At 38.8% G+C, this 26,469-nt stretch overlaps 1 long non-coding RNA gene and 1 other non-coding gene across 2 annotated transcripts in view; one reads left to right on the top strand and one right to left on the bottom strand.

The window, feature by feature from the left end:
• The window catches only part of LOC123361906, a 126,589-nt gene extending 120,834 nt beyond the window's left edge, over positions 1-5,755 (top strand). Inside the window, exon 3 of the long non-coding RNA XR_006576273.1 lies at positions 5,185-5,755. This is a non-coding gene — a long non-coding RNA (uncharacterized LOC123361906). The remainder of the gene's footprint in view (positions 1-5,184) is intronic.
• A 19,729-nt stretch (positions 5,756-25,484) lies between these two features.
• LOC123362323 lies at positions 25,485-25,600 on the bottom strand. Its single transcript, XR_006576423.1, has one exon. It is a non-coding gene; the product is annotated as a U5 spliceosomal RNA (small nuclear RNA).
• Between the last annotated feature and the right edge of the window lie 869 nt (positions 25,601-26,469).

The following is a 26,469-nucleotide window of genomic DNA, read 5'->3' as shown; positions in this document are numbered from 1 at the left end:
GGAACAGAGTGGCTATAGAACCTTCATAGAGATTAAGAGACAGATTGATTGAGCCCTACCTTTGACATTTTGTTGTGAAAACTTTTTAAATGGGGATTGTATAGCACTGGGTCAGATCAGTGCATGTCATTTTCCTGTCTTCTAATATAAGATTTGTCAATACCGCTAACCTTAGTGGAATCATTTTGAGCAACAAAATGTCTTCATTCCTGTATTTTCCTTCTTAACATCAGAGCCCTGCTTGTTGCTGATGGCCACAATTCACTTAAGCATGTGCTTAAATTCCCCAACTTCAGTGGTATTTTAGCAGTTGCTTAAATGCTTTGCTAAATTAGAACCTATAAGTGTTAAGAGAGACTCAGAGACAGAACAACTTTGCAAAGCAGTTCACTTTCAACTTTATATTCTCATTTTAGAGTATGAAGGAAACTGTCTTGGAGGGTTTTTGTTGAAGTTGGTTTCTTATGTTGGCTTTGAAGTTTCATTTTTAAGTTACCATTGAAGTTCAATAGTTTCAAACCGACCCAACACTAGTCTTAGAAGTTTAAATATCTACTTTCTAAAGGAAATCCATATTTTGTTATTCTTTCGTGAAAACATTTCATTTGAAATTTACTCCTGGAGAGGACTTCAGATTTCAACCACAATAATTTAGTCCAGATATTATACTTAATCTTCAGTACAGAATTTCAAATGAAAATATGTTTCATAGGAAAAAATATTAGGGGTGTAGCCACATACTCAGAGTTTCCACTTGACATAAGATTTGTAATGGATCATTCAGACTGCACTAGGGTTGAGGACATATTATACATCTTGTAAAAATGCAAAGTTAAAATATTTTATGTTAGAGACTTACATTATTGTGGCTGAATTATTCACCTTTATGGAGAATAACTTCAAGTATGTATTCAGCAATGAAATTTGATTTTAACAAGCAGCCCTAATGACTGAAATTGTGTCCCTCATAGTTTAAAAAATAGGAACATGAAGACAAATGTATTTCACAGAGAATGGGGCCACAACTGAAAAATAAGATGTATATTCTGAGGGCAATAGAAAGAGCTTAATATTCGACAAAGTGCTGTCTCACACTGAGCAGAATAACAGAATAAAAGCTAAGGACCCGAACTTGCAAGTGGCTCTGTTGAAGCAACGGGAACTCTCCCATGAATAAGATTTATCCATGCAACTAAGGGTCTGCTGGCTCAAGCCCAAAATGTCTAAGCTTTAACTAAATTTAAAGAAACATGAAACAATTGTTTCATTACTAAGTTATATGCTCCCTACAGAAAACTCAGGCAAGAAAGCTGAACTTTAATTTAAGGATCATCTTACACATAAGTTAAGTTAATTTATTGTAAGTGAATTTTAGCCCTTGCATTTGCTGCATAAAATTGTCACATAAAGCTGCCACATTTTCAAACTCATTTGAGTCTCCTTGAAAATACTGACACCTTCAGTGAAATACTAGAAATTAAGTAAATTGTTTATTACAGAGACTCTCTGCATTGCATTAACTCTCTGAAATATCTTACAGTTCCCTGAAGGTGTTTGTAATGTTCCAGTAAAATGTGATAATAAAAAGGGAGGCTCAAATCATAATCCTATAATTGTATTCATGATCTATGATCTGAAAATATGTTATAAAGATACATTAATGTATATAGCAAGATACTAATAAAAATAATAAACAAGCATGTGGAATTGTTTTGTAAACTGTGAATCGTGCATTTAAAAATAATAGACAAAATTATTTTGAATGACTGTAAGTTTGAGGGATGAGAAAGAAGCCTAAAAGAAACTGACTAAAAACTCAAACCTGGAAAGCACATTTAGGCACCTAAATATAACTGGCCTGAATTTCAGAAATACTGCACAATCAATACAAGTCAATGGGCAGGTGCACTAAAATGCTGTATGGGGAGGAAGGATAGCTCAGTGGCTTGAGCATTGGCCTACTAAATCTAGGGTTATAAGTTCAATCCTTGAGGGGGCCACTTAGGGATCTAGGGCAAAATTAGTACTTAGTGAAGGCAGGGGGGCTGGACTCAATGACCTTTCAAAGTCCAGTCTAGTTCTAGGAGATAGGATATCTCCTTTAATTTGTATGGAGGAGGGCTAGTCAATAAATTTCCATCAAAAATGTTTTTGACAGAAAACTAGTTTTTCAGGTAAACAATATTTTTGGTGAAAGCTGTCTAAAGTTTATCAAAATTGAAACCTTTCCAGCTGAAATCAAAAAATGTTGGGCCAAAATGTTCAGTTTTTGGTTTCTTGACAGAAAATTTAGATAAAAACTATGGACTTTCTCCCAGAAGCACAGGGAGGTGAAATGATTTCCCTATCGTCACATAGTAGCTCAGGAATACAGCCTAGACAGCCTGATTCCAAGTCCAGTGTCCTATCCACTGGACCACACTGCCTCCCTCAAGGAATTTTAAGATTCTCCCTGTACTGACTGTGGTCCTGTTACTACTTGCCCTGAACCCTAAGAACACAAGTCCTTCCACAATCCTCTTCCGAGATGGACAGAGGATTCACATTCCCTACCTGGGTTCTTATTCCCTTTCTACTCCTGCTGCTGTTGGTCTGCCAGTCCAACTGTGTGTGGCATTAGAAAATGTTAGTTCTTTCCCACAGACACACAATTCATTTATCAGAGTACTTCCTATAAGAGAGCCTACTCAGTGCAATGTAGGGACTGGATAGTCACATTAACACAAAGGAGGATTGTAGAGCTTAGACAATTAAAAAAATCCAATTCTTTTCCCAGAAGCTAGAGGTAGGGAAGGAAAGATTTAAACAATAGATTCCTGCAGTATTCCAAGATCTCTTGTTCTAAGAACTGAGCTTCATAATATGCTAGCCTTCTCCTTTGTACAAACAGCTCATTATAAACAAATAGTAAAAGTGCTTGCTTTTGATTTATCCTAGCTCAGGGCCACCAAGAAGGGGGAGGGGCAAGTGAGGCAATTTGCCCCAGGCCCCAGGCCCCACAGGGGCCCCCACAAGAGTTTTTTGGGGCCACTGGAGTGGGGTCCTTCACTCGCTCCGGGGGCCCCGGAAAACTCTCGCAGGGCCCGGGCCCCCAGAGCTTCTTCCGCTCCGGGACTTTGGTGGCAATTTGGCGGCGGGGGCCCCCCGCCGCCTAAGGTCCCAGGCCCCTTGAATCCTCTGAGCAGCTCTGTCCTAGCTACTCTCTCTAAATTAGAAATATATATATATGAATACACACACACTGCACTGAGTAGGTTCTCCTATAGGAAGTACTCTAATAAATGAGTTGTCTGTCTGTGGAAAAGAACTAACATTTTCATATTTCATATTATATATTAGAAGGAACTGAATACCACTGATGTAACCCTGGAGTTACAAGATACTGGCACAACATGGTACCACATATGGTATCATACTGGTTGAATACAATCCTGTGATTTTAGGTTTTCAAATAAATTTGACCATTTCATTAACTACTCCTGGTAAACTTCTGGTAATTGAGATATATCAGTCATTATCAGGACATGATGATGGGAATTTAGAAAGAACTCCACGTTGGCCGAACATTGTTTCAGTTGAAGTTGATGGTAACACTATTTTTGATTAAAATGAGAGAAGAGTTAGGCCAACATGGAACATTTTTGAAAATTCCATCCCAAATCTCTTTTTAACTGCATGTCTCTCTCTGGCTGGATTACTGACTGAAATTAAACTTTGTGAGCTCTGTGTAGAGTTCAGTTGACTGATCTGAATGAGAGCCACTACTTGCGTGCAATTCTAAGAATGATTTAAGTATATAATTTAGAAGCTGTTGAAAAAACAAACTGTTGAATGAATCTGGTCTACTGTGCTGTGGAAGCCAGAAAAAAAAATGAAGACGTGTCAGGGCTTCTGCAGCCTTGTGAGGGTTTCTGTTGGGCATATCTGATGGGCACTGAGAAATGTATATCACTCAAAAGTAGGTAGAATAGAGCAGACAACTTGGCTTTCATTTTATTCTCCTGTATACTGACTAAGAAGGTTTTAAAGAATTATCATTTGGGGCTAAAATAGTTCTTGCTTTGTCTAAGCTCAAAGAAGAAAGATATTTTTATATAAATGGAAAAACCTGCTCAGACTTTTGGTATTAAGAAATTGGAGGATCCGAGGGGATAGGAATATACTTTTCCTGTCATTAGAAGTAAAACGTGTGTTGGGGAGGTTGATAACTTTAAAATGGCTTAATATTTTGTGCTTCTAATTCTGAACTTTGCACGTGTCTAGTTCACAGTTAAAAACAGCCAGTTGGTAAGTGTGTACTCAAGTCCTTGGCTGGATCAGAATGCTCAGCATGTTCTCAGGTTGAGCCCAAATTAAACGTTTAGGCTAGCGTGTGATCTTCTTATTCACATTGAGTAATACCTTCCTTACTTCTCCAGCAGTCCCACGGAGATGAACACTACTCAATGTGAGCAACGGGAGCACAATCTGGCCCTTATTTCTTATTAAATGCTTATTTTATAGTTGTCCTGTTGTCCTAAGCACTGCACAAAACATATACAAAGAGATTGTTCCCGTCCTGAAGAACTTTCAGCCAGATTGTTGCATCATCACTGGTTCCCCTCACCTATGTACTATTCTATGTGGAACTGGCAGTATTGCATATAGTTAAGTCCACTTAACACTTTCCATTATAAAAACCGTTCTGCTTCTTTATCTTTTTTTGGACACCATACAATCAAAAGGTGTTTTGTTTTGTTTTGTTAGGGTTGTGATGTGGAAGGGGATGAGATAGACAATAAGGAAAATAGAAGGGAAGTGGGCTAGAAACACTACACACATCATGAAGTCATTTCTTTTAGTAAACCATTATTTTCTCCTCTTCAAATTGCAGAAACCTGGCTACAATTGGTCAGATATTTTTCCCTGTATGCCAGAATGATCAGTGTAATGGCACCTGATACTTATTACTTACAGATTATGTGGGAACAGCTTAGCAAAAATGCAGGTTAGTGCTTGCAGAAAGTTTGGAGAGAGAACGTTATTTTTGGCACTTGCAAAGTTTGCAAAAGAAACAATATCTAAGGAAGTGCAGTTAAAACAAAGAGTCTGTTTAACCAGCATAAAATAAACAGTTAAAAGTAGGTTGCAGCGGGAAAAGTTATGGAAAAACTCAACTAACCACTGAGGTGTTTTCTTTTTCAGGCTCTGCTCACAACAGAAGCTTTTCAACAGCTCTCATAAATGCCTGGAAAGCTTGTTTTAAGTTTCAACGCTGATTCCAAAGGAAAAATAATCATTCAGCACTTTGCGCTACAGTGCTCACAAGCCATCCTGAATCTTCTGTAAGCCCTGTGACATGTTCTTCAAGTAATAGGTGAAAGCACAGAATCAATGAAAAAACAATTTGTACACCAAATACAAGTGGACACAGTAATGAAGCAGAAAGACTGTATTTTTAACTGGAAAGCCACATTCGCTGAGTAAATAAGCTTCTCTTGGAAATATATATGTAGACTCAATGAGTGGATGTTCGACACAGGAATTTGTTTCCCTACTGGAAATCTTTAAATTATCAAATCCTTTTACCCAACAGGGACTTACGAAAATGAATTTGGATTCTCATCCAACAATAAACATTCATTATGTTATTTTGATCTTCAACTGTTACTAGAGCCAGTATGCTCCCGCCCCCACCTTTTCTTTTTAAGTCTCCTACAAGGGCATTTCAGTTCTAGAAGAGTTTAAAAATCTGAGTTTTCAGCATGATGTTCACCACCACCAAAGAATTCCAAAATGCCAATTTTAATAATAAAACTCTAATTTGCAAATTAATTTCTCAAGGCTGCATGCTCCCCAACATAGGTTTGTCTCTGCAGGGCACATTTCCAAGCAGAAATCTGGTGGATGAGTATGCCACAATGAGATCACTATTTCCTCTCACTGGCTGCCTCCACTCAGAGCCACACAGCATGTATCATGCAGAAGAGTTTCCACTGTATATAGGAGAATAGGTTGGAGTATGCATTAGACTTTCTTTCCCCTGGTCAGCATATACATGTGTTTATACACTTGGGGCTACAACTGGCTACCCAACTGTCCTTGGCAATGCACAGATGTGGGTAGTAGCATGAGGCTTGCAATTTGGGAAGCTAATTTTATTCATAAAGCCACTTCCTGCTTCCCACACCAGATGCCCTATACTTTTATTGTAATTTTTACTATTATACATGGTGAGATTAGTTTAACATGAGAGTTTACTGACCGCTGTGCTGAACAAAAAGTGCACAGTTTTCTTTAAAAGAGTGTCCAGTAACTTGATTAGATAGAAAAAAATGGGGCTGTTTATCTTAGAGAAGAGATGAAGAAGAGGAGATATGAAAAAATATGTAAAATAATGAATGGTATAGAGAGGATAGTGTAGCAGGGCCGGCTCCAGGGTTTTTGCCGCCCTAAGCAAGAAAAAAAAAAAGATGCGATCGCGATCTGCAGCTCTTCCACCGCCACTTCAGAATTTGGCAGCAATTCGGCGGCTGGTCCTTCCCTCCGAGAGGGACCGAGGCACCCACCGCCGAATTGCCGCTGAAGACCCAGACGTGCCGCCCCTCACCATTGGCCGCCCCAAGCAGCTGCTTGCTGGGCTGGTGCCTGGAGCTGGCCCTGAGTGTAGGATCTTCTACTCATCATGCCTCATAATAAAAGAACCAGAAGACAGTCAATGAAATTGAAAAATGGCAAATTCAAAACTGATGAAAGGAAATATTTATTCACACAATACATAATCAGACTGTGGATCTCACTGCCACAAAATATAATTGAGGCCCTGAGTTTAGTAGGATTCAGAAAGGGATTACTTTGTTATAAGCAAAGCTAATAGCGATGTCTATAGTTGAGACTGCTGGATGCTTCTCATGGTAAGAACCTGCTTTCAGTTGCTTATAACATAGAAAAGTTTTAACCATTCAGGCAAAGATTTTTTTTGCCAATTATCTGCCTCAGGATGAAAGGTTTGGCAAGTTTCATAATGACTCTGTGTGAGTGTCAGTATGGTTCCATGTGATAGAAATTTTGTTTTACTTTGCTTGCTTTAAAAGTCTATGAAATTACACACAAAATTAATTACACAATCCCATACTATTTTTTCCACTCAGTACACAGGGTGGACCATGCTCCTGGGATGAATCAAGATTATGTAGTGAAGGAGATATGTCCATAGGACCCTGCCTCATGTATTGCCGAGGTTAAAAGGTTTGTAGTGGAGCTGCCTGGAGATTGGAATTGTCATTCCACAGGAAACTTCCAAATTAAATAGTTTCAGAATGGAATGAAAACTGAAATTTCTCGTGGAAAGGGAATCCCAAAATTTTCTTTAGAAAATCTAAATGATATTTTGTTTTCATCTTTTAGAAGTATTCCTGAGAGCCTCGGCGCTGGCTCCAAGGGATTGCAGGTTACGAAAGAGCTGAGAGCCTGGAAACCCTGATCTGAGGCAGCCTGCCTGGCTGATTGCCCCAGAGCTCAGGAACTGGGAGCCAAGACTGCCAAGGAACTGTGATCCTGGCAACCAGGGCTCCCAGACTCCTGATTCTCCATCAGCTTGCCACTTGGGCTGCCAGGCAGCTGGGAGCTTGGAAGTGCTGGGAGCCCAGGTTTCCTAGCAGCTTGCCAAGCAGGCTACTGAGGAGCTGGGCAGGAGGACTAGCAAGAAGCCAGGCATGGCTCTATTGAAAACCTGCTTAGTTTCCATTGATATTTGTTAAAACTGACACAGGCTCATGGAATGCTTCCATTTAGATTAATTGGAATTTTCCCACAGAAAAGCTTTCCATTGGAAAATTTCTGATCTCAGCTCTAGTGGGTAGTGATTGATGCAGCAGATTGCAGTAACAGAAAACATAGTTATGGTTAATGCAGTTGAATGCTGCCCTAGAGAATTGCACTGTAGCTGTGTCTCTGCCAGAGAGCTCCTCTTGTGATGTCACTTAAACTAAACTTTTTACAGGTGTTCACTAAATGCATGTTCCTCTTTTTCTGGGTGTCCAAACTGAGCCCCGGGGTCTTATTTGCAGAAGTGCTGAGCACTCACAGCTGCAATTGATGACAATGGGAGCTCTGTCTGAAGACTATAAAGCGCTCTATAATGCTAAGTACTCTGAAAAATCAGGCCCAATGTTCTTCAAATCGGGCACCTAAAATTAGTAAACACCTTTGACCTTAATCTCGCTGTGTCTCAGTTCCACATCTGCAAACGTGGCTAGTAATATAACCTGACCTCACAAGATACTACAGTGCTGAACACCTTAGAAAAAACCCAAAAGGGAATTAATACATCTCTCTTGAGGGCAGAGTATGTATAGTGTGCAGTAAATAAGGCAGGGGATCATACATATAATAATAAATATTGGATAATGCTCATTCAGTGATTATGGTCCATCCTGTGCACTGTGATCATGTAATTAAGGTCTGCAACATAATGCAAATACCTAATGGCTTCAAATTCAAGTTTCATGGGCAACTTTATGGCTGACGTTTCTTACATTTTAAGTGCTTTATTTTGGAACCTTAACATTCTTTTACTGGAGTTTTTGTGCGTAATATAAACAAGGATTCCCAGAATTATAATAGTAATAGTATAGTACCAACCAACAAACAAAAGAATATGAGTTTTGAAAGGGATATAAATCTTCATGATTCAAGTATTAAAACAACCTCTAACAAATACAAATTAGAAGGAAGCTTTCCCTGGGAATAGGTTATGCCAGAACTGCCTATTGTCGGGTGTCATCCATCTTCCTCTGAAGCATCTGGTACTGGACTAAATGGACCACTGATCTGATCCAGTATGGCAATTCCAGTGATCTACCGCCTCCACTCAGGACGAGTAGTACCCACTTTCTTCAATGAGTCAACTCACAGAATAAGTACTTCTTACTCACCATAAGTAAGGATAGTAGACTACGTCCTAGGTTAGAAAAGGCTAAGAGGGACAGTCATTAGAACCAGCACACAAAGAGTGTTGGGAACTGCTGCATTAAACTTTCAAAGGGAAGTGGTGGGAACATCCTTGCCTGAGATATTTACAACTCTAGACTAACCAAGTGACTACCAAATAAAAAGCAGTGAACAGTCATGCACTGGCAGGGAGAAGACATAGGCCTGGTCTACACTAAGGGGGGGTGTCGAACTAGGGTACGCAAGTTCAGCTAGGCGAATAGCGTAGCTGAACTCGAAGTACCCTAGTTCGACTGACTTACCCGTCCAGACGCGGCGGGGTCGAACTCTGCGGCTCCAAGGTTGACTCCGCCACCGCCGTTCGCGGTGGTGGAGTTCCAGAGTCGACCGGAGCGCGCGGGGAATTCGAACTATCGCGTCTTGATTAGACGCGATAGTTCGAACTCCGAGAAGTCAAACTCACTGCGTCGACCCAGACGGTGAGTATAGACCTACCTTAAATGGTCTAACAGATCCTTCTCATCTCCATTGCTACCATTCTGAAAGTAACTTATTGAGAGACGGGCAATGAGCAAAGCATGGAGAGCAATACAAAAACTTGTGAGAGAAGTTATAACTGAGCTAGAACCAGTCTTAGAGATACTTTGTGATACTGTGACAAAATATCAAAATAATAAAAAAAAAACCTCTAAGAGAAGGCCTGTGGAATCACAGTAACTGTGCTACGCCCTAGCAATGCCGATGAACATGAACATCATTCCAAACTTTATTTCAAGAACTAATTACAGATGCAGTAACATCAGTTGTGACTGTAGGGCTTTGTAAGACACCAGACTGCTGGGGCAATTTTAGAACCAGGGGCAAGAGCAGAAACATGCTCTGGTACTATCCAAAAGTACAATTTATGTAGGCTGTAATCATCCAGATAACTAAAGAATCTCTCTGAAATCACTATGTATTTTACCTAGTGGCTGGAACAAAGCTCTGTTATTGATTTAAATGTGTCCACAGTGTGTCTGTGATTCAATGAACTTACATTTAAAATGGGGATAGTGCTTACCTCATTGCAAAATTTAATATTGTAAAAACACTGAGACTGACTCAGTGGTGTTGGTGCCTATAAGTGCAAACAATCATCATCTTCAGTACTTTCATTAAAGTTAGGCATAATGGATTTCATATTAACAAAGGGATAAAAAATACTACCCTACATTTTTTATTTCCAGGAAAAACAACAACATTGTATTGCTTTGGAAATCAAATGCAGAAATACCTGGTGGTGTCTGGAAGGATTCATAGATTCCATTGCTAGAAGAGACCACCACTATCATCATCTAGTCTGACCTGTAAAACACAGGCCATAGAACTTTGCCAGGCTAATTCCTAGAGCATATCTCCAATTCCATGCTTTCAATACCAATGCACAGTCAAGTTTATAGCATTATATTTCTGATGCCAGCTTGACTAAGAAAGGATGCTGCATAATTCTGTCTGAAGCACAGACTATAGAGCCTGTATTATTACAACTTCTCTCAGCAGAAGTGACAGCTTTCACAAAGCTTGTATGCCAATAAGTGATCTACTTACATGGATTTTACATTAGGTGGATAATGTCTGTTTGAAAAAGTCAATTTCTGATCTTAAGTGTGATGCCACTTACATCAGTGGTGCTATTCCTGATTTATGGTGGTGTAAAAGAGAGGAGAATCAGGCCTGTACTATTTCATTTCTTCTCAAAGTAGAGTTTACTTCTGAGTGGGATAAAGCACTTCATTTTCTATAGAAAATATTCATATTATAACCTTTGCATGCTGATTATCTAATGAGACATTAATAGATATTTATAGCAATTGTCATATTTTCCTAAATGATACCCAGCAGATTTTTCTGTAATAGACACTTTAAAAAGAGTTTGTTTTGAGGTAAATTAAGGGAGTACTTGCAATTCGCAGCTGCACTTTCCATTTGCTGTAGCCTGTTACAGCATAAAGGACTACAAACACCCTTAACAACCCTCCTGCAACAGAAATAATCTGTGAAGAAAAGTACTTGGGGAATTATTTTGCCAGAAGTGAAAAGCCATTTCTGCCTTAAAACTATGCTAAATCAAGGTATTTGCATGCTCTCTGCTGAGCCTATCAACATAGCTGCATGGTACAGCTGAGGCTCACTTTTCCTTCCCTCACCTAGAGGGCCCTTTGCTGGCAGGAAGGAAAATGCAGGGGGTGCTTTCTCTGGCCTGGCCTGCAGGGGATGAGAAGCAGAGGACGCACTGTGCTGACCTGCCATGCTGCATTATTTCCTCTCCCTTCCCTACTGGAGACACTATGGAGAGGGGAGAGTATGCAGTGCAGCTCCCCTATGCCATGGCAGCCCCTCCCATCCACTACTCCCCCTCCAAAAATATCTCATCATGTATCAACAGGCTAAAATTCAGCTTACACCCAACATCTATTTAATAGCTCATAATAATACAACAAAGTCCATCTCCCTTACATAGTGCTGCACTTGCTGGTGGTAATTTAGTTCTCTCAACAAAAACAAACAAACAAAAATTACCAGAAATGGTTTAGTTTCCCCCTTCCCATCACAGCAACTTAATACTGGTATTGAAGTTGAAAGCTGAAAACACACATGCAAGAATGGTGAGAGGTAGGCCTTGTCTACACTTGAAAGGATTTGCTGGTACAGATATACTGGTATAGCTATGCTGGCAAACCACTTATCAGAAATGAGCTCTTTTGCTGGTATAGTTCAACCCAGTTCCCCAAATGGAGAACTATGCTGGTAAAAGGATTTTTTGTAATTTTTGTTGTCCTTTTTATTTCTTTTCCTGGTTTAACTGTATCTACAATATTAGGGCTTTTGCCAGCATAGCTATTGTTGGTCAGGGGTAAGAAAAAAAAAATCAACAGCCTGACAACATAGCTATTCCAGGAAATCTTTTAAGTGAAGACCAGGCTGTAGTCTGACAAGAGGCAGAGTGTGTATAACTATAGTCTTCGTTTTCATTAGAATAGCTCAAAAAGAAACATCAATCACTAAAGCACATCCTAGGTCAGGCAGAAAGCTGCATCTGCTCTTGTAGTGTAAAAGCACTGTGTCTGCAAACATGAAACAGACCTGGCATAAAGCCAAAGCAGAATAGTGATGATGCAACAATTTATACAGGGTGAAATCTTAGTTTAACCTTGTGAGGATAAAAATTCCTTAATTTAATATTCATTGACCACCACCTTAGTTCTGATCAATATTAATTTCTAATGCTGGTACATTTTTACATTACCCCAAGGACAAGAGAGTCAATAGATGTTGATAGTGAAAAATGAACATTTAATCTTGTATTTTTTAACAAAGTAATTAATCACCCAAAATTAAAATCTGTAAAACAACATCTGTTTGAGGCTCCTACCAGCAGAAAACAGCTCTAAAGCTTCTTAAATCTCTTTAGGCCACCATGGCTAATTTGGATACAAAATTAGAGCTGGAAAAGTCTTAGATCCTCTAATACATTTCCTTTTTACTGCAGAATTGCTCCATACAGCATATTTTCTAGTGTTTTGGTCAGACTGCGTTTACATGATCCAAGCAACAGGGGCTTCCACATGTTCCCACTGAGAGACTAACAGATCTCACAGTTGGGCACCATTCTTGATTTTTGCAAAAATGTTCCTTTCCTTAAATTTCATCCTGTTACTCTCACTTGCACACCAGGTATGAATTCCTGACCCCACTGAAGTCAATGGCAAAAATCCCAAGGATTCTTGCATTTTAATCCCACTCCCACCCGCAAAAACCTTAGATCCCGTAAATCATGCAAGAGAGACACTTTCCCCCATGCTACTAACCCCCCCCTCCAAAAAAAAAAACCAACCCCACAGCAGGGTCAGTTAATATTATGTATATGATAATTTTTACCATTAGAAAAAAGTAAGAATACTTTAACTCCAGTTACAATAGACATCAAATCTCTTTGTAGCCCTTTCTTAAATTTAAGTATTAAAACCTTTATTTTTTTAAAAGAAGAAAAACTTGCTTTACATTGCTGAAATTCTATTTATGACAAACTGATGAGAGATTTATGTTTTCCTGCAAATTACCACAGTCTGGATTTTTTGCCCACTCAATCCCACCTGCAACTAAGTACATTTTCCCTGCTCCTGCTATTTTGGCAGTGGGTCCTGTGGGACCCATGGGGTCCCATTCCCATTGCAGGGCTTTAGTGGGGAGTACATGATTGGCTCATTAGTAGATTTCCACAACTTTCCCTACCACTTTGATCCTGGGTGGCCAAATAGAGAGGTTGGTCTCTGTACAAAGATGAATTTTCGTCTTGGAGGTGGCTTTATATCACTAGTGGCAGAGCCTATACAGAGCAATGAGGCTCATGGGACTGCTAGTGGATATTGTGTCAATTAATGCCATGCTGGGGGGGAGGGTATATTTTCTTGGCTGACTGACAGCGTATCACCTGCAAGCCCCTTAGATTACTGTCTGAAGTGTTTCTTATAATGTCATAAATTGGTTACTAAAATCTAGGTAGCTTAACAAGAGTGAAACTCTGTTTCACTTGTGAATGAAAAACTGATCTGGGATTCAAATACAGCAAGGTGGAGAGTGATGTCTGTATTTAATAAACAGCTGATTTGCACTGCTTTTTTGAAAGAGTTGGACTGGGATGGAATTACCTAGTTTACCAGATTTGCCAATCATGTGTGGCCTACTATGTCTGTCTATCATGCCAGAATAAGTTTTGTCTCTTAAAAACTGTGTCCATGGGCACAATATCACTGTGTTAGTCAACCTGTTCTGTGGGCTTCCCAATGGAAGCACATGCAGCAGACGCTTCAGGGGGCAGGTAATATTACTAGAAAATATATAATTTTACCTGGAGATAGCAATACACCTTATGAGTAGATATATTGGTTGGGTTCTTATAATTCTAGATCCACATATGGGCTTCCAAATACTATTTTACTGTACAAAACTGTCTCAAACTAATTTGGCAAATCCTCACTTGTGATAACTCTGTTCTTTCCCATGACCTAAAATCTGGAACTCAAAACACCTATTGTACCATTATTTTAACCTAAGAAATTAATGTTTTAAGATTTATTTCAAATACATTAGTGGTTTTTGGCTTTGATTAAACATTTGAAACAGCTGTGGCATGTTCACAGAGAGGAGTAATCCAATAAGAGTGCAATATTCAAATATCTTCATCGATGATTGTGTAATCCATCTTTATTACAGTCAGCAAATGCATGATTTACCCAACTGCAAGTCAAAGGCTTTTCCAGCCTATGTCCATCTTTTCCTATTTATCACATGGTAAACTGATTTTTAAAATAGATAGTTAGAAAAGACAAACACAAAATTGTAATAATCTTCTAGTCTATAATCTATTTGCCTTTTGATGTCGCCCTCTTCTTAGCTGCTTTATTGAAATAGTCATACGATTGTACTGAAATTGAATTTATATCTATCCTAATTATACAACCAAGGAACCTCAAGGGATTATGTTGGAAGTCAAGTATACCTTCTTTATCATCATAAATATCATATTACTTCAAATGTATGTTGAAAATGCTGTTCTCAGCATTTCATAATGATGTTCCGAATTCCACAGTAGAATAAACTGTTATTGTCTGATGTTTGAACATGGAATACTGCTTGTACATCATTTTTCAATTAGCACAATATCAATCCAACTTTGTAGTTGAATAATCTAGTAAAATATAATATTATTATGGTGCCTACTCTCTGCAGTAGTCAAAGATTTATTAAGTTGCCATTAAAACCCCTTATGACCAGGGAGTTATAATGTGGTTATAAACCTGTATCAGAATGAAAATTGACACAAAGTCTTTGCTTATTGAAATATTCTGGTACATTATTAAAAATATACTCATCAATTTGCATCTTAACATAGTGTAATATAAATCAAATGCTACCAGTTTTGCACATATTTTTAAGTAAAAACAGTTATTTCAAAAAGCAAAAATAACCACAGATTTTGCCATGAATTCTGCACAATCTGCATGAAGAGTAATCTTTTCTCATAATTGCTTTAGTAACTAAGCTTTCATGACAGTACAAGTTATTTTCTTACATAAATAGTAAAAGAAAGTGATATACAAGTTAAGCAAATACAACAGAATCAAAGCAGTATACACATACAGTTATAAACGTTACATGAAACATTTATTTTAATCACTTTAACCCACTTGTTTAATCTTTCCTTATATAGGGAATAATCCTGGCTTTTGGAACCGATGCAACCCTGCCCTTACCACTCAAGTGTCCCTCATTCAGAGGGACATCACTAATGATAGTTCTAAAGCGTCCTCTGTTCCTCATTAATTTGGCATTTACCGCAATTGCATTCCAACCATTTAGCATTTAATTTAAATAACCCTTTATTGTCTGGCAGGGACAAAGGCCTAACAACAAAGAAAACAAAAGGAGTTTGCAGTGTGGTACTAATATGTACAGAGAATTCATAGTCTCACACAGAATTCATGAATTGTACAAAGAGATTCAGTCAGAATTTCACCAAAAATATAATGGAAAAAATATTATGGGAATGCAACATAAAACATAATTATTTGTATATATGTAGATAACTAATAGAAAAAGCCTCACCTAATATTATGAAGATTAAATAAAATTGTTCATAAGGTCACTGTTTAGATAAAACAGTTGTTTTCCACTGGAAATCTGTTCCTGACTCTTAACAGTATTTACCAGCATTCCTCAGAGTAGTTACAGAATAGTTACAGACATATAGAGCAGGGTGACAGGAACTAAGACCCAAATCTCATAAAAGAGAGTCAAGGGGGGATGACACAGAGCAGAAAGTCAGCAACTGGGTACAGAACCCTCACCACTGCATGTCTGCTATGATAGAGCCACGCTACACACAGCTATGGGGAACATGACCAGAAGGAATAATTGTACCCATAGCGTTCTGTGGTATAGCTTATCCTTGAAGTCAGTTGGGAATGAACTTGGTACTTAAACTATTTTATCAGTGACTCTCTCTCTCCAACTATAGCACTTCTGAGCCACAGAGTGGTTCTGTGTAAACAAGAGAGATCAGGTACAGCAGGAATCAAGTCTCAGGGGGCCTGGAGAGAAGCAAAGGAAGTATCCAGCACATGCAAGGCCAGTGATCCATGGACTCATTCACTTCCCAATGCTGCTCCATTACAAGCCCCACCTCCTAGATGGAGCTATGGACCAAAGTGGTAGTGCCCAGGGACTTGTAGATATGGTGTCCCCAACATTCCTTTTAAGGCAAAATTGGAGTATTTGTCCCCAAATCGGTAGATTGGAATAAGAGTGTATACGGTATATGTTGGAATCAATTTAAGATAAAGTCCCAAAGAGAACTGGTCCCCATACATTGTTTTACTGATGACTGCAAATAGTTGTTATCCCTATTATATTTGTGTAAACACATCTCGAGTTTTAACTATATTTCATCTGAAGTTTTCATTGAATGTGACAACTACCATTACTCAGATCTAATTTAAAATGTATGTTTTAGGTCTAGACATGTGCAATAGAAGATAATAAACTCAAATCACCAGAAAACGAAAAGCAACATAATAATAAATGCAAACAGATAGTACAAATATAGCAGCTGATAATTTAATTTATCTATTTTCCAATTTAAAGAAATAATTGGTTTGAGTCTTCATTAGTTTCTGATAAGATTTTTTTTATTTTTTATTTTATTTTTGCAAATGGCAGTCTATATAACCAGGAATATTTCCAGTAAAGTAATTGAAATTTTAAAGGGGTCATGCATTATTTATTCTGATTTAGAAGATGTTGAAAGCAGGCATTTTCAAAAGGAACTTTTGGTTCTGTATTAGATAAAAGGTTTTTATGTATGTATCCATTTCTCCTGTACTGCTGGATACTGTGCTTTGCTTTTCTTCCATACAGACGCATAAGTGCTTCATAGCCAGGTGCTTATTATTCATTAAAGAACCTGCCCGAATATGAATCAGCAAATTGGAATCTTCACTAGATTTTTTTTTATGGCAAAGTTGGAGAGAGTGCATTGTAAATACGAGCAAAGAGCTGTTCTTTCTTTTCATCTTGTGGAAGGAGAGCAAGTCTTAAATTCCTAACAGTTTACATGTTGACTGACTGGCAAGCAATGATGCTACTTCCAGTGTATGCCTCTGAGTAGTCAAAAAGGTGAAGTGGGTTTCAGTTTTGGAAGATTTTCTATGTGTTGTTTTTGGTGGTGATAGTGGTGTTTGTTTTTGCACTCTTATCTTCAATATAACTTGGCCTAAAAGCACTAAATTTATTTTATCCTTTTGGGCGTCACACCTTTGACTAGTTTGGCTGATTTCTGCTTCATACAGTGTTCCTTGGCCTGACACGCACTTTGTAATGCATACGGCTATTGTGGGATTGGGGTCTGCAATTATGGAAGCTACATGGGGCCTGGATAGATCAATCAGGTCTGGGAGAATTGGAAGCAGGAGAGGGGGAAAGCAAAACTGGGGATAAGGTTTGGATAGTGGGGAAGGAAGACACATAGCGGTAGGAAGCAGGGTGGGCAGGTATTGGGTTCATCACTGCCCATCTTGCAAGGTCCTTTCACTGTGCCTGTCAAGTTTACTGGATCAGCTCGGACTTCTGCCACTGAGCAATTTATTGAACAAGATTTTTTTTTAACTAAGAAAATTCCCTCCGCCATAAAAAATAAAAACAACCAACCAAGACAACTTTTTGTTAATCTACTAAGGAAGGATTTAGGAGCCAGCATATGACCAGTCAAGAACACACAATTATGAGGTCATACAATATGAGGTCATCAACAAAGATTCCTACCAGATGTATAATAGTTTCCCCTCAGAATGCTCTGAAACCCATTCAGCACTTTAAACTCTGAGTGTGATTAATGAAATAGTCTCTCCACCCAAAGGGAGCCTAGGTGTGCCGTAACTTTAAGATAAGAGAGCAGGTAATGGTTTGACCATGGTAAGGATTTAACCTTCACACAACTAGACTCAGTCTCCAATTCCAATCCGCAGCATGATTTGCTATGTGCACTGAGTCTGAAAGTTATTCGAGATTATCTCAGAGTTTTCATCATGGCTATGAGTTTCTGAACTAACCTAAAGAAGTCATGATCCACGTGGACATTTAAGTTGCCTAGGAAAATAGCATTGGTGAGTTCAACACTAGAAGGGATACAAACTCTCAACTCAGTCAGGCTATCAGGGGCATCTTGCATACTATCTCTGGTCTTTTCTAACTATCTGGGAATCATCAGCAATGTGGGCACACATTCTGACCAATCCTTTGTTGGGGTGGGAGACCTTGTACGCACATTTGAAGTCAGATTCAACCAACGCAGCTACAACGTCCTTCAGTGCCTCTCTGTGCTCATAATTAAATATTGTCTGTTAAATTTAGATAATAACTACTCTGCAATGTCATCCAGGAAGTTCTCATTAACACATGTCATGTCAGGAATCCCATCCATGATCGAATAATAGATAGCAATAGCCTTATTCCAGGGGTTCTCAAGCTGGGGGTTGGGACCCCTCAGGGGGCCGCAAGGTTATTATATGGGGGGTCGTGATCTGTCAGCCTCCACCCCAAACCCTGCTTTGCCTCCAGCATTTATAATGGTGTTAAATATATAAAAAGGTGTTTTTAATTTATAAGGGCGGGGGTCGTATTCAGAGGCTTGCAATGTGAAAGGGGTCACCAGTACAAAAGTTTAAGAACCACTGCCTTATTCACACTGGCGTGCAACAAAAATATAGCTTTAAGTAAAAGATATACTTGATTGATGTTGTAAGAATTAATTTGTGTCTACTTGTCATTTATACAGAACTATAACTTTCTATGGTGCTTTAGAAATAGCTGTACTTCTGTAACACTGCATAAAGGAGCATATGTCCATTGTTTATGTTCGTCATCTGCCACAGAAATGCTGATCCTGCAAACTAAAGCTTCTTAAGGTTTTCATTCATGAATCATCTTTCTTTGTGCTGATTTTGTACCTTTCATATTATGTACCTCTTCCTTTGCTATATATTGATTTTTATTCCTATTGAGCCATGAAATTATATTCTTATTTTTATTTGCCATTTTAATCTACTTATTTTGTATCAATTTACCTCTTGTGGCAGAAGGTACAATTTAATACATTAAACTCTCATCAAATACTGACTGAGCTTGTCATAGTTTTCATGTATGTTGCATTGGACAGCTGAAACATAAATGAGAATATCTTTAAGGGGCATAAATTATTACAAATCATATTCCTGTTATTTTAAAAATACAATTATTTTTATAAATATGCTTTTTGTACATTTGTCTAAATACAAACCTAGATTTGTTGGGTTTTTTTTTAACTGAAAGTGATTATGGATTATGTTTTCCCACATGTACTTAATCTTCAAAGTTTCTGTTGGATTATTCATTATTAATTACAGTTAAAGCCAAGTTCAGTCAGCATTCATACGTATAAGAAAGTTTATGGAGTAGTGTTTGAAAGACAAGTAGAAGTTAAGGATGAATGTACACTATTGATACAATATTTTAGATGATGGAAAGAACAGGATTCTTGAACAGATTCTAACATAGCTCAGAGATTAAAGACTTTATTCAAATATGCTATCCTTATACAAATGTTTCTTTCTTTCTTTCTTTGCAAGTGGAAATGTTCACTGGTTGTATCCAAAATTTGCAGCTTATAGACATCTGGGTAATATATTTAAATATGGCTGTTTTAAATATTCAAATATTTTCTTATTTAATATTTGTTTTTTATAATTAGATACTATGATGATTGGCACTCTGTGAATATTGTGGATAGAGTTAACATTTCAGCTAACTTTCTTTATCATATAGGACAATATAAGATAAACCTTACAGCAGTGAGAATTTGGTCCTGGGTGTCATCTAGCAAGATAAAGAAATTCATTTTCAATGCCCAATAGAAACTGCAGCATTAGAAGAAGAACAGTATAAAGCTGCTCTGTGTCTGTACAGTCTGATGGATATTCAAAATCAATCAAAATCAGAGCAAAACATGTTAGGAACAAAATCTTGCACTTCATCAGTCCCTTGGAACATTATAGGGAGAATCAAAGAGAAATCAAACAGAAACAGAGAGTGAGAGTTTCTTGACCTTGGTCACACAGTGGTATGTTTATACAAGAATCAAAGGACTAGAATATGAAGACACGCAGGCCTGATTTTGCAGAAAAGCCTGTTTGCCCCTGATACATTGCAGAAATTGTTCAGGAGCAGTTCACCCTTATGTAAAGACTGCCTTGTTGCCAAGGAGAGTTAGACCTTGAATTATTTTTTTCCATAAGTAAAACTGTCCAGAAACAGCTTTAACTTGTATTCACATGTTACTGAAAAATAGGGTTACCTTTGGCATGTTAATTTGCGTGTCTTGCTTATTTGCATCAACTTCCTTTTTGTTTTCTGTGTTTGCCAGACTTTTGCTTCCTCATCACATATTTAGCTAATCAAGGGTTTCTCCAGCAGCGTAAAGCAGCTGCAAAGCCAACTTTACAAGCTCCCAAAGGATTTCCCCTCGTGCAAGGTAAATCCCTTGACCGTAGAGCTGGTTTAGCCACCCCCATCCTGATTCCCAGAATATTGGGTCTTCCAGAAGAAAAGGGTATGGGTTGGAGCATCATTATGCCCTAGCAATCCTTGGCTGCCCCGGGCAGTCAGGCAGAACTTAGAGAAACTCATAGGCTGCAGTAAGTTACACTGTGGTCAAAATTGATCCTCGTCTGGCCCAAGATTCTGAGAAGTGCAAAAGTATCTTAAAAGCCCCTTTGCACCAACACAGCTGTATCAAGCATATCTAAAGATCTAAAGATTTAACCACTCAGGATATGTATTTGACTGTGAAATACAAAACCTACTGAGTTAAAGACATGAATAATATTGTCAAAATGCTTAATTTAGGAGCCCAAGTCCCATTTTCAAAAGGGACTTGAGCTCCTAAGTTAATAAAGCATTTTGAAAATATTACTCATGTCTTTAATATGGAAGCTGTAACTTAAATTTGTGTTTCTTAGTGTCCGGATATACTGAAAAAAGGACAGGGGACATTTGATATGGTTTTAATCAGATTTTATTTTTAGATGTCTGGGACCACCTGGCAGATAAAAGTGTACAGTGCAGTGCAGGTGCAGGTAACAGTGCAGGTAAACCCATGTTCAGTCAATAATTACCTGGGGACTTCCACCAGCTCCCCTTCTTTTTCCATCCAGGTCCCCGAGGCAATCCATTGCTGGGACCTTTCTATCCACCGCCTGCCCCCCTTATACGAGGGTCAAGGTAGGCTATGAAAAATAGGGCTTGGCTCCCTGCCATACTAATCAGAGGAACCCCCCATCTGTTCCATTCCTTTAACCAACACCTCCTTTTTAAGTCCTGTCCAAGCCATTTATCCAGTCACTGTATTCTTTTTCTATGGAGTACCGGCACTGGACATCCACCCCACATTTACATAATGAGTTGCGACATATAGCCTATTGTCCTTCATGCCATGCTGTCAGCAAAGCCCTCCCTTAACCTGCTACGGGGAAGGTGAAAAACCCCCAACTCCACCTAGGCCAATCTGGTGGCAAGGAAAAAATTCCTTCCCAGCCCCCGTAAAAGAGGAGGTGGCAAGCGTAATGCTCACAGCACCTGGTATTTTGCCACCTAAAGGGGAGGGAGGCTGGGTGCTGCCTCAGCCTGCTCCATGTAAAAGGGGCTTCACGCTCAGGGCTGCCCCTTTTAAATCTTTCCACCCATCTGGTTCCCAAGGGATGAGTCAGTGTTGCTATGCTGGCTCCTTGTCTCCTTTTGCAGCAATTTGACCTCTCTGCCGCTCCACCCCCCAGCCATAAAGCACTGTTCCCTTCATCCAGTCAGATAAATCTCCCCTCTCCCCCCCCGCTTAATGGTGCAGTTCGGTGATTTTGACACAGTGAACTTTAAAGAGTTGGTGAATTTACCCAAGAGGTATTGTGTAGCTGTTTATAAAATAATTATCAGTGTTTTTAAACAAAATTTAGGACTATTATTATTTATTTCTTTTGCACAAGAATATGGAGGCCAAAGACCCATTGTGTTTTGCACTGAACAAAACAGGATTTTTAGATACAGGCCTGGGAGTCCTTTTCCCAGAATGATATCCCATTTACCATGCACACAGGGTGAACAAGCCATTATGTTTGAAAGCTCTAGTCCTTGCTCTCATTTACGTTATTTTTCTCCTTAAAATACAGATGGCATGTGCATCATTCCAAGACTAAGAGCGAGGAGCGATGATATAATATTTTTCATAGAAAGAAGACTTGTGGCTTCTCATTCGAGGATTTTACTACAGTCGTTTAATACTTCTAGTTGGAAAATTTACAAATTTTAAATTTGGCACCAACACAACAAAATGTCATTACTTAATGGAAGAGTCTCTGACAATGAAAAAGATACTTCTGTGTTAACTTTACTTAGAAGCACTACAGAATTCAAGTCCACATGCTTAACATCAAGGTCCTCAGAGGAGCATCTCCAAGAACTGGTAGGAAAATATTTGCAGTCAGTTTTCCAGACACACAACTTAGCCAGAGTGAGTGAATGAAACATTTTAGGTTACAGCTGTTGTGTGACAGGGGATCAACTAGATTACTATGGTTTAAACCATGATTAATATAGTAATGTAGAGAAAATGCAGACCATGCCCCTTAGCATTCTGATATTTGACACTCTAAATTTTATGTTGACTTTGATTCATCCAAGGTTTCCATTTGAACAGGTAAAGTTCCCAAATAAATATATACACTTCTTAAAAAATACTGCCCTGCATATTTTGCATACAGTTAAGAGATCTATATCTTCCTATTCTGAATGCCTTTTACTCAGTACAGTTTTGTAAGGAATTATTAAATGTTTAGCCCCTGAGGCCCAGATTCAGGAAAGCACTTCTATCCAGGATGAAGGCTTAAGCATGTCGCAATCCGATATGAAGTTATGGCTTTGAATGGCCAATTGTCGGTCCACGGCCATCTTGTCCTGTTAAAAGGACAGGACTGCCTCCATCTTGGACTAGGTTCTTGTATATAGGAGAGGGCAGAGACTCAATCCTGCCCAGCAACACTGGCTGTGTATGTTCTCCTGTTGTTTTTTCTCTCCTGCTGGGCCATCTAAAGGTCAGGCTAGTTCTGTGTGTGAAGGCCTGATTCTGCCCGGCAACCTGTTTTTTTGGGGCCGGTCGTCTGGAGGTCAGGTTAATCCTGCCCAGCGACTCACTTTCCCGCTCTTTTTGGACCCAGTCATCTAAGGGTCAAGCTTGTTTACTTGTCAACTCCAGTGTGCCGTGTGCAAATCCTGCTAACGTGGGGTGGCAACAGCTCGAAGCCTGGAGGGAGGAGGGACCAGGGAGCCAATCAGATACCGACACGAGGGAGTGAGACCTCTTAATAAAACTAGGTTTCCCCCCAAAATTTGTGTGGAGCATCCGCGTGTTAGCTGAAGGACCTGATCAACCTTTCGGCCAGGGTCTCCTCCCAGTAAAGCGCGCTCGTGTCGTATCGTTTGGATTCGTTGTCGTTTGGACCCGATCCCTGTCAGCTCGTCATGCTTCCGGTGTCTGTTCTGCTGGTCAGCTGCGCCTGGAGTGCGGTATTTGCTTTTTGATATCTGACAGTTAGCTCATCTAGCCTCTTATTTTTCCCCTCCCTAACTCTGTACCAAGTATCTATTCAGGATATCAGGATTGTATTAATGAGCTCAGAATTGCACAATTGCTTAGCTAGCTTGTATAGTTGTTCTAGTTGTTAGTGAATTGTTTATTGCAAACTGTTTTAAGTGTGTGAGTTACTCCTCTGTCTTTGTCTGGAGTGCTTGGTGCTAGGTGCTGTCTCCACCTGGGGATTAGCTGACCAAGGGGTTCCTGTCCCTGCGGTCTGTGTGAGTGGAATCTGCCCAACTGCAGCCGCACCACACTCTGGGTTTACCCTTAGTGTGAAAGCAAGGGCTGTTGAGGCAGTGGCCTGTGGGCCTCTTTTCTGTGTTGCACCGGGCACCGCTCTGACGAACCCGAATCCTATCTTGTAAGAGTGGTGTGTCTGCCTATTTGGTGTGGTGTGGTGAGTATTATTACTGTGTTTTGGGGTGTGTTTGTAATTTTGATACCATCCCAGCCAAAGTTGCCTACTCCCCCGGCCCAAGTTGTAATTATCCCCCAAATAAACGTAGCCACTTGGCTTTTCACTGTTATTCTGGTCCTGCCTGTTTTTCCTCACTCAATACCAAGCTTAACGGACCGCAATCTAATTCGGACAAAGCATGTGTTAGATATAAATATATATATTTAAATATCTATCTCTTTAGTGTGTGAATGTATATTCACACACGCACATACACACACTAAAGTTAAGCATGTGCCTAAGGACTTTCTTGAACAGAGATGGAGTTAAGCACATACGTGCTTTCCTGGAGTCTAAAATATAATGAAGAATTTGAACTACTGTTGTTCTATTAATAATCATTCAAATACTGGCTTTGCAAAGTCAAAATTTCTATCCTTTTGGAAAACACATAAGAACAACAAAATGATTAATGAACTAGACAGTAAATGACTATTACTTTAGTTCTCTGACTTGAGTGTTGCTATCAGAAATGCAGCATTAAGAAAGGGATATACTTTTTAATTTTATTTTTCAGAAGTTTTAATACAACCATATAGACTTATTCAAATACTATGACAAAGAAAACACAGCAGGAGTATGGCTTTAATAACACAATATGAAATAGTCATAGATAACTACTCCTGGATGTTATAAGATAAATAATTGCCTATCAACATCCCTTCAAAAAATAGAAAAAAAAATAGAGAAGCCAAATATACCTGGAGTCAATTTGTAATGCTCTCATGAAAGACCAAGTGCCTTCATAGTTGGATCCTGTGACTCTGTAAATTGTTTTTTTTCCCATTAGTTAATCAGTTAGCCAATCAAAGAATGTGGGGGGAAGATTTCCAATTTCATCAAATGGCTCTTGGCCACTGTTAGGTCCGCACAATCCATTTCCTGGCATTACTCCAACAGGGTACATAATCTAGAAAGCCTAAAACACAGAGGCGTGACGTAGGGGATGCCCTTACCCTGGTTACTACATACTTCCAAAATGTGGATATACTTTATAACATTCAAATACTATAGGAGACAGGTTTGCATTGAAGCTATCACTTCTCTAGCATTTACTTTATGCACTCGCTCAGGAGTCCAATAATGTCTTTTTAGAATTTTGTGCTGAAAGAAAAGCAAAGAGAGAACTGGATGTTCTGCATACACTGTGTCAGATATTATCCTCCCTGTCAGAGGAAATTGAGTTATTTTGCTCCTTCTCCCATTTTTCTTTTACGGTATAGTCAGTAAGATAAATCAAGGAGTTCAGCCATTTGTATGTGTTACTCACAAAATGCTTTTTGGTTACGTACCTTTTAAAGTGCACTTCAAGTGAAGACTGCTTTTTTCACAAGGCTGGGTAACAGCCTCACTGAAGTGAAGCCTCAAAAAATTGGATAGAAACTCCTAAACGTGCCTCTCCACGGAAATCTTTAGTAAAAGGCAAAAGATTTACACTATCTGAAGAGAAACCAGAGTGAGTTATTTGTGGCCTGCTAACAGTTCCACAGCTCCTTTATAATTTTGAGTAGAAAAGGACCTTGCTCTATTGGTTGCTGCTATTTACCATGAAGGTCTGTAAAGAAGGCTAAATTTGCCATTGGATAGCCAGATGGCCTTCAGTTTCTAGCTATTAGCAAATTTAAATCTGGAATTATTTTGGCATGTAAGTAGAGTTGGTGAGATTAGAAGTGGTAACTGACTTGATTTTTTGAAGAACACTCCAGGAGGAGGTAACTACTGTGTTTTTTTCTTAAAGGTGCAGGCAACCATTTTAAAAATGGAAGTTCAGAGAGAGAGCAACAGGGTTAACAAATTTTTCTTCAGTCTCAAGCCACTTGGGGCTTGTGAAGAGTTGGTAGGACAATTATTAAAAATCTTAATTGAAAAGCCACATGATAGAAATACAAATCAGGTATTCTTACTCACCAATATGGACATGATTTCTTAAGTATCTTGTGGGATTTCTGTGGTATCTTCATAATCCATAAGAATTTTTGTACAACTCTACTTCTTTTAAAAGTTGAAGCAGGAAATTTAAGTGGACTTAAGCTAAACATATACATACATCTTGGTCCTACACTCATTTTAATAGCTTCTATCTTTCCCAATAAACATACTGATAGTGGACACCATTTCTCCATATCATTTGTCACTTCTCAGAGTATGACATCCATGTTTTCAGATACTATTTTTGATAAATCAGAACATATCCTGATGCCTAATAGGTTATGAAAGCACAATGACTGTATATGAGATATATTTGGTCTACAAGAAACATTAATTAATCAAGACTTATTCCAGTTTATCTGAAATCCAGATATTTCACTGAAGTATTTTACTGCAGATC

This window comes from Mauremys mutica, chromosome 1 (genome assembly GCF_020497125.1).
Source record: "Mauremys mutica isolate MM-2020 ecotype Southern chromosome 1, ASM2049712v1, whole genome shotgun sequence".
Taxonomy (NCBI): domain Eukaryota; kingdom Metazoa; phylum Chordata; order Testudines; family Geoemydidae; genus Mauremys; species Mauremys mutica.
Note: the sequence above shows the minus strand (reverse complement) of the source record. Positions and strands in the feature narration are given on the sequence as shown.